The following is a 9,093-nucleotide window of genomic DNA, read 5'->3' as shown; positions in this document are numbered from 1 at the left end:
AAAAGGGCGTCTGCAGGGTGTCTGGCAGGGAGGGGATCCTACTGCCCTTGGGAAGTGGGGCTTGAGGCTCTGCAGAGCACCGGGGAAGGAGATGGATGCTCCTTTACAGTGTCAAGATTTGCAGAGAGCAGCGGGTGTGGGAGGTGTAGAAGTGTCTGTAGCCAGGCTGGGGCTGCTGGGTTTAAGGCAAATCTTACTTCTGCCATGGCTGAGGCAGACAGGACACTGTTTTTTGTGCTGATCGTAGAAGACTCGCTGCTTCCTGCCAGGTATTTGTATGGGAAGTTGGTTGGAGCCCCGTAACTGCACGTGGTCACTCACTGTGGCATTTTGAGGTGAAATCTTGGTGGATAAGGGAAAGAAAAGAAAAGCAAGCGGAGTACTGGGAGTGATGCACAGCTTGCGGGTGAACCCTCAGCAACCCTGCTCAAACTTTGGCTGCAGGAGCTTCAGCAGCATCGTGCAGAAGCACCCACCAGCACTGCAGAGCCTGGTTGCCCCTTGGGAGACCTTTTTCAGTGCTGCCGATGCACTGAGAAGCAGAGCCCACCCCTCCTACTGTGAGAGGGGCAGAGACAGGGCAGGGAGGACAGAGCTTGACCGAAAGGCTCGGCTAAGTCTTGCATGTCGTGCTGGATGAACGTGTGGGGAGCTCTTCACCCTCCTGCCTGCAGTGCTCTGCTTCCACTGCCTGCGGGTGTGGGCGATGTCCATCCTCCTGCCCGCGTGTCCCCCTGCCTGGGCAGCAGCCCACCTCCTCTGGCCCCGCTGGCAGGTGCTCTTTGGCTGCGGGAGAATAGAAATGAAGGTAGCGGCAATGAAAGCAGCCGCGTCCTCCAAATCCTCCTGCACAAAAGCTCTTTTGTTCCCCGGGTGAATTCCAAGAGCTTTTCTCCAGTTTTGATTCCAGCAAACTCCCACTGCAAGCAGACAGCTGAGGGTTTGAAAACAAAGCAGCAACTAAACGAAAAGTCCCTCACAAAAAATGCCCACGAGGACTGGAGGCTCTTGACAAACAGCTTCCCTGGCCCACTGTTCCTCTGGATTTCCTAATTTGAGATAAGCAGCCAAGAAAACGGGCCCTGGAATGGGGAGGCAGCGAAGCCAGCAGACCTTGGCAGAGGATTTATTGGTGACTGGAAGGAGTGACTGCCCCTGCTGCTCACCTCCCCGGAGCTCCACTGCTGTGATTTCTGGTGATGATGGGGCTGAGGGGAGAGGGCATGAGGCTCCCGATGGCCTCTGCTGCTCCATGGGATCTCTGCCACCATTCCGTCTTTCCCAGAGCAACAGGAGGATGCAGCCGCCCGTCCGAATGCTGGAGGTGCAGGACCCCCATGAGTGATGCCACACACTCCAGTGATCTGGGGAGCAGGGAACAAAGTCCTTTTTGGTGTCACGTGGACCCTAGTAAGATTTCCCTGAGCCATTAGCTGCTGTTGGCTCTCGCAGCCCCGGGTCGGGCAGATGCAAGTGATACGCAGGATTTGAGGGCGTTTGAAACGGCGTGATGGGAGGAGTGGAAGTGGGTTTCCTTTGCACGTGATGAGGAAGACTTGGGCGCACCTGTGAAATTTTTAGGTGGAAAAATAGGCAGAACAAGGTGAGAAGAGGGAAGAGGCTTTGGTCCTTATAGGATTTCCTTTAGGGTATGGGAGATGGGGGCATGCATAGGCAAACTGTTTGAATTTCCAGTTTTTATGCATGTGCCTCCACAGTGGTCTCTGGAGGATCCAACATGTCCAGAGCACCAAGGAACAGCCTCAGCCTCGGCATGGGCAGGTGTCTCCTTGCAGCTACAGGGTGTCATGGATGCCCGCACGCCAAGGGATGGGAACTGGATGAGATCCTTATGGATTCCTTCCAACTTGAGACGTTCCGTGATTCTGTGGTTGACTTGCTTGTGGCCATGGATGGGGTTGATAGAGCTGGAACTGGAGCGTCCATCTGCACATCCCGGTGCCCAGACCCTTTCACCCACCACCTCCACCCCTCTTTATCTGAAGGGTCATGAGGCACCGCTTGTCCCTGTCAGAGCATCTCACAGCTCGGGGGAAGCAGCAGAGAACTGCTCATTTCCATGTTGTGCCTGCCTGGGTGATCCCAGCACCGAGGTGGAATGTGCTGATCCCTGGAGAGCTGTGCAGGGGCAGGGCTGGTGCTGGGGATCAGCTCGGGGCAGCTGAGCCCCATCCTGGTGGCATTGCCTGACAGCAGATGCTCTGGTGCATCCAGTGCCTTTCCTGCTTGGCGATGTTGCCGCTGTTTGCGCAGAGGTGCTGCTGTTTGGGAGGAGCTGTGCCCTTTCCCCCAGGCCATCGAAGTTCGAGCAGCTGGAGGCACAGGCCAGATGAGTTCAGCCAAAGTGTTGTAACAGGGTTTTCAATATTAAATTCTTGTGCCCTATGCAGAAAGCCGTAGGCAGGCAAAACTCTCGTGTCTACCACCCCCACTTACATTAGCACCTAAAATACGATAGATTTAGGGCTGCTTTGCATTGCATCTGTTTTCTAAAGAAAAACTGGCTAATCTAAAGGCTGCTGCGACAGCAGGGGAGGACTCTGCCCTGCCTTGCCATGTCTGCAGATACCAATGTGGTCCTGGCACCAGCTCAACAGGAATGTGATGGGTGGCCCTGTGCTGTGCCTGCAATTCCCTCACTGAGAATGGGAGTGATGCTGTGTTGGGGATGGGAAGGGACATTATCTGGAAAAACTGTTTGTTGTCACCTCCCATTTCCTCTGAGCTGTTAGCATCTGAAGGGAGTGTGTGGCTGCTCTTCGTTGGTCTGGGAGTGTGAAAACAGGCTCTGAAGGCCCTATTTCCTCTCTCATGTTGGTGTTTCTGCAAGCAAGCACTGGAGCGGGATGCAGGGAACACTCTGGGGCAAAGCCCAGTTGGGAAGTGAAGTCCAGGGTCCCGGCAATGGAAGATCCAGGCCAGTGTGGGAGCCCCTGAAACAGCTCAGGGAGGTGGCAGCAACGAAAGATCATCCCAAACCCTCATACGCTCTCCCATGCAGCCACGGTGTATCACCCTCTCCGTCAGACAGCCAGTCTCATCTCCAAACTGGTGTTGGATGTTGGCGTCCCACAGAACCTGCTGGAAGGTTGCTCCGGCACGTGGTTACCCCAGTGCTCCCAGCAAGCTCCTACAGACCAGAGGTGCAGAGGGGCTCCCTTTTGTTTGGTGGGGGATGACAGGAGGGCACAGAATTGCCCAAAAGCTGTATCTAAAGGTTTGAGATGTGCTCTTACCAGAGTGACAAACAACCTCTCATAACCAAAATGTACAGGTAGATAAAAGACATTGTGTCCCTCTGGTTTCTGTATTGACACAAATAAACACAGGAGCCTGCAGCCCTTTTGCAGGATGTGTTAAGAGGAAAATGGGCAGAGTAAGAGAGATTAGCCTGAGTCAGGAAATTACCTTCCAAATTGAATTACTGAAACACAGAGTGTATTGAAAGGCAGGCAAATAGGTTCTGATATTTGCACAGTTTGGTGACATTTCTGTATGTATCCGCACTGCGGGATCCAGAGATTAGTCTGCTGGAGTCCCTGCTGCAAAGCTTTGTGCTTCGCCGCCTTCCAACGTTTTGTTCTTGTGCCGCTCAGAGCTTCCCCACCAAACTCCTGCTGGAGCCCAATCTTGCAGCAGGCGTGAAGGACTGACCTTGTGATTCTACCTTGCAGTAAAGCTGAGCATCTTTGTCTTGACTGTGTTTGTGCCTCAGCAGAGCTGACCGACGTCAGCTGCCGCGAGTCGAAAATGCAGCTAGCTCTGGCAGCGGGGACGGACCCTGGGACGCGAAGAACCCTGGTGTGGTCCGAGCAGTTCGGTGGGTGCTCCTCCGTCGCTCCTTGCACAAGCCCTGCTGTTTTCGTTTGGGGCTTCTCCGGTGCTGGGGTTGTTGTAGGCTGTGGGATTGAGTCAGAGAAGTGAGCTGAAACCCCAGGGCAGCCGCTGGACCAGCTGGGGCACGGTCACTGTCGGGGCAGGACAGCAAATTACGTTTCCAGCATTGTGCTGTGGTTGCCAATGGTCTTGGGAAGTAGTTTGGGATCGGCCGGTACGTGGTCATGGGGTGAACTGTGCCCAGGCTGTGGCATGCCATGCTCTTCTCATCTTCAGAAGCCTTGGGAATTAAAATGTAAGGCGGACGCAACATCATCTGCTCATGCGTTGTGCCAACAGTTCAAGGTTTCCTCCTGTACAGGTTGCCGGATGGAGGTGCAGGGGTTTTCTGTCTCTCTATTTCCATTTCTCAGACTGAATTAGAGAGAAGAAAGTATCTGCCTTTGGGCTGTGGCTCTGAAGTCATCTCCTCTTTGCCAACGCAAATTGGGTGGCACTCAGGACGATGTGTTGGCTGGTTCGGTCTCCGGGAGGTGTCTTCAGGAGCAAGTTCCCCCGCTCAGTGCGGTGTGTCGCAGCCATCAGTCAGAGCCAGAGGGGAGAGGCAGAGGGGAAGAGTGAGGAGCAGTGACTCAAGCACTCCTGCTGGCATTTCCACGTTTGGTATGAAAGGAGATTGACTGACTTACTTATTTTTGGAGAAGAGCACCAAGAGGAGGAGTGGAGGACTAGGAGTTTAGAGGCAGCTAGGGCTATCCTGTGGTATCTCTGTGCCTGGCGCAGTCTTTCAGGCGTATTCTGATTCCAGGACACGTTGGCAAAATCCATCGCAGTCATAAAAATGCTTTTGCCTTTCCCACTTCCTGTCCAGAAATGTGGTTCCTGGGGAAAAAAAAAAGAAAAATAATAAAGCTTCAATTCTGAGACATGAAGGTGTGAGTTATAGTGCAGACATGGGGCACAGTGATGTGGCTGGCAGCAGTGATGGTGTGCTCAGACCTGGATGTGCCAACAGCCACCAAACAAGCCAGCAGCTCCGTGGCACCGAAATAAGAGAAAGAAAGCCCAGAGCTGGGAGACATCTCAGCCCCTCGACCACAGCAGGCTCGGCTCCCTTCTCCCGAGCGGCCCTGAAATGAGTCGTTAAGGAAACAGATTTCAAGTTTGCTGTTTCCAGGGAGTTATTGCAAACAACCACAAGGGAAGACACAGATAAAGGACTTGCAGGAAATGTCCCTGTCCTGCGCAGAGGACGTGCCATGTTCCTCGTGGGAGCATCTCCGTTTGCCTCCAACTGGTCACGGCAGTGATGGAAGAGCAGCCATAGCACTTGGCCACTCTTACTTGTGGACAGGGCTAAGGAAAAAGCAGCTGAATTGTATTTCAAGGAGGCAAATAAAGCACAATATACACGTCATATCTAACCTTGGCCTTTGGTTGAAACTTTCACAGGTTTTAAGAACATCTTGCACATTAAATTCCCTTCCTGTGGCTTAATGAGAGGTTGGAAAACATATTTTCAGGCCAACTTCAACATCACTGGTACTTACCTGAACCCGTGGCTTTTGGTTTTGTCCAAAATCTAGAGCTTGGCTAAAGCTCAGAGTTTACAAACTGAGTGGTGGGCGCAGCTCAGCCACTCACCCACCCTGTGCCTGGCACCCACCCTGGCTTTGGGCATCACACAGTGTGGCTTCATGCAGCTTTACCAAAGGGTTACCAAGACGCACAACCCAACCATGGAGGCAGAACTGGTGAGAGAACTTCCTCACGCCTCCCCACCCCAGCCACCAAACCACTGTCACCATCACCAGCCTCCCTGTTGTCTGCAGATCCATCCCAAAGACGTTTACGTGGAACAGGCATGGTCTGATTCCACACTTAGACTGCTCGTGTGGCAAAATTCAAAGGCTTTCGCACCGAGGAAGCCCATGGGAGGAAGGCAGGGCTGATGCAGGAGACACTGTGGTCATTGCTGTGGAGATGCCACAACAACGCAGGGGAGGGCAAGTGGGGCTGCCTCTGGGGCTGGCTGGGAAGATAGATTTGTACTACCAAACCCACCCGCAGTGGCTAGTTCTTGAATTATCACCCATTGGTGTTTGTTCTCTTTGACTGAGGACTTGCTTTCCGCTTCAGCTGGAACGGAGCCAGCTTGTAAAAGCGAGTGCAGGTACAGCTCTGGCAGCACGGCTTCTCCCTCAGACCCGCTCGTTTAAAATACACTTTGTAATCTATGTGTATTGTAATTTTTAAGCGCAACACTTCGGCAGGGAATCTCTGGCGTCTTTGCTCAGTGACTGTTGTTTAGTCTAGAGGTGGTGAGTGTTTGACTGTGGGGACGCCAGGAATGCTCCCGGCCTTCCCGCTTGGCTGGGGCGTCCCTGCTCGTGGGATTCCTTGGTGGAGAAACCCAGCTTTTCACCTTGAGAAGTGGTGAGCGGTGACGAGCTGTTGCTGGGGCAGATGCCTGAGGACCAAAGCAGATGGGCAAGTGCATCACCAGCCCTTGAACTCTCATGTGTGTGCTAAATGGGTTTGTTTCAGCTCTAACCATGACATGTGCCTTAACCTTTAATAATTTGCAAGCATAAATAATCAACCCATGCAATGATCTTTAATGCTTGTTAAAAATAGATTTTTTTCCCCCCTCTTTGGTCACCCTGTTTGAAACTGATGGTAAATATGAGGTGGCTCCAGGTGACCCTGCTCTGCCCTCGATGCCGTGAGCAGCTTTAAGGTATCTCAGTGTTTACGTGCCTGGGTCCAGGCGTGATAATGGGCAAAGTTCTCAGAGGTTTGGGTATTTCCACCAGGCCTGCAAGGCTTGAACTTCTCTTTGGCAGCATGAAATCTGCCTTTGCTTGCTGAAATATGGGCTGGCACTGGGTGATGTGTAAGAGATGCCCTTTGCAGCTGAAGACCAAGTCTTTGCATGAAGAGCTGTCTCCTGCTTGGTATTTCCAGAGCATCCAGGACAGAGAAATATTAATCTTAATTTCTTGGTTTTGCAAGAACCATCTCAGTTTGGGGTGCTGCACCTAAGCCATGGGCACAGGTCCTTTCCCGCTGCAAAGTGGGCGCAGTGTTACGCCAGGAGCAGAGACGTGGGCTGTGCAGCCCCGCGGTGCAGGAGGGTCTCGCAGAGCCCCTGAGGTGCCGATTCACTCGTTCTCCGTGGAAACACGCCGTGCGGTTCCATTTTGCCCCGTGTTAGGGGTGGGGGGTTGCTTACGCAGTTGAGTGCAGCTGATAGGGGAAAAGCAGATCATTTGGCTTTCAAAACCTTTCAAGAATTCAGACAATAAATCCTGAAGAAAGACAGGAATAGTAAATGAGTCTCTTTTATCTCTTAAAACAGTGGGAGAAAGAGGCATTTCCCAACTGTGAAATTTTACCAGCAAATTATATGCTCAAGAGTGTTATTTGAAGGGAAGTGTTGCTACATGGCTATTGAACAGAGCTTTAATAATAAATTGAGGTGAAGACAGAACTGGTTAATATCCTTGGAAGGAAATAGAAGCTTTTTTGTGGCAAGGAACCATTTACTTTGGATTATATCATTAAAAAGTTTTTTAGGGCAATGAAAAGTCCAGAGACGGGGAAATGGGCTTTTCCTTCAGAAGCAGAGGTTTATTTTCTGTTAGAGCGTTATGTGGGCAGTGAATTCCTCTGTCTCCCCTTACTTTGTTATTCTCTGTTTTGCTTCCTACCCTTTTGCTGTGAAACTTTGAAGTTTCTTTTTTCAATATTGTTATTTAACGCTGCCCTAATTGAAAGGGGCCAGCGACATTAATCTCTCTGTACACTCCGTCAGTGCTGGTGGGAAGAGGTTAACAAGCCCACTGGAAGGTGTATTTTCCTTCCCTCCCTCAGGAACTGGGTTTAAGACCTTCACAGGGAAGTATTTAATGTGTTTGCATTAGGTCCGGTTTTCTTATTCGTATAACCATTTTGCTTTCAGACCTGACTTCGCTCACAGCATTGACTTTCTTGGGCTGGTCCCACGCAGAACGTGGGCGAGGTGGGTACTGGGTGCAGCAGGTTGCGCTGGTGCGTGCGCTTGCCAGCAAAGCACGGAGTTTTTTTAAGTGTCAGCTTCTTGACATTGCAGATACCCTGGGTGGTTTGCTGAATCAAAACTCCATCCTGGAGATGTTTCTCAGCATCATCCAAACCTGTCTGGTTTTTCCCCTGATTTATTCTTCAGACCTGGCTTTTGAGTCAAGTGCTTGTGGAAGTTGCAGGGGGAGCTCTGAAATGAGCTTTAGCTTGGCGGCTCCAAGACCAGAACGCCACCGGTGCCTGTTTACATGGAAAACTCACGACTTTTTGGATGCTGGGGAGCAGATGTACCTTCTGCAGACGGAGCCATGTTTCGATGTCATGCTCATGGGGGCTGCAGTGAACCCCCTGCACTGGTGTTCAGGCTCTGGCTGGTTTGTGCTTCAGCATTGAGCCTTGATGTTATTTTGGTGTCTGAGACACCCGGAGCTTCTGCACAGCTTGTACGTGGTCTGCCTGGGTTGCTTTTGTGCTTCAGCCTGCCTCTGAGCTGGGGACTTCCTTGTTTTGCACCTGTTTTTATCAGGTTCGCAGTCTCCCCAAGCTCCGTTTCTGTTAGACAGGGCTGGAATTGGCCAGGGGATTTACTCCTGCCACAAGGGACCCAGGCTGTTGAATACACATGCGGTGATTTTCTTTGGGAAACAAAGCTAAAAATACTAATGATTCATAAAAACACTACGGAAAATAGAGGTTTTCTGGTGGCTGCAACAGGTAACATCCAATTTTGTGTGTTATTAAGCTGCCTCCACATTTCGAGCTCCTGTACAGATGACTTTTTCTGCAAACTGCAGTTTAATACAGCCTCGTCTTTCAAAGCCGCTGTCTGCTGTGGTAAACTGGGGGATTTTGTTTTGACAGCAAGATACTTGCTTGGCAGTTGTTGTGGAAGAGAACTGATCTTGGGACTTCCAGACTTTTTTTTTCCTTTAAAAAAAGCCCTCTGAGTATCAGTGTTTGCCTTCTGGGAAAAACTCTTTCAAGCACTTGTGAGCTGGACCCTTGTTTTTCAGAGCGGCTGCAGAGCCTCCACCGTGCATCTGGGAGGTGGGTCACGGGGCAAGGGGGGGACCCTGGTTCCTGCACCCTGCTGCCGCTTGCCGGGGTGGCAGCTGCGGCTCTGCAGAGCGGTACTGGCCGGTGGGGTCCTGGGATTAAAACAGCATCATG

Source organism: Buceros rhinoceros, unplaced genomic scaffold (genome assembly GCF_000710305.1).
Source record: "Buceros rhinoceros silvestris isolate BGI_N320 unplaced genomic scaffold, ASM71030v1 scaffold14869, whole genome shotgun sequence".
Taxonomy (NCBI): domain Eukaryota; kingdom Metazoa; phylum Chordata; class Aves; order Bucerotiformes; family Bucerotidae; genus Buceros; species Buceros rhinoceros.
Note: the sequence above shows the minus strand (reverse complement) of the source record.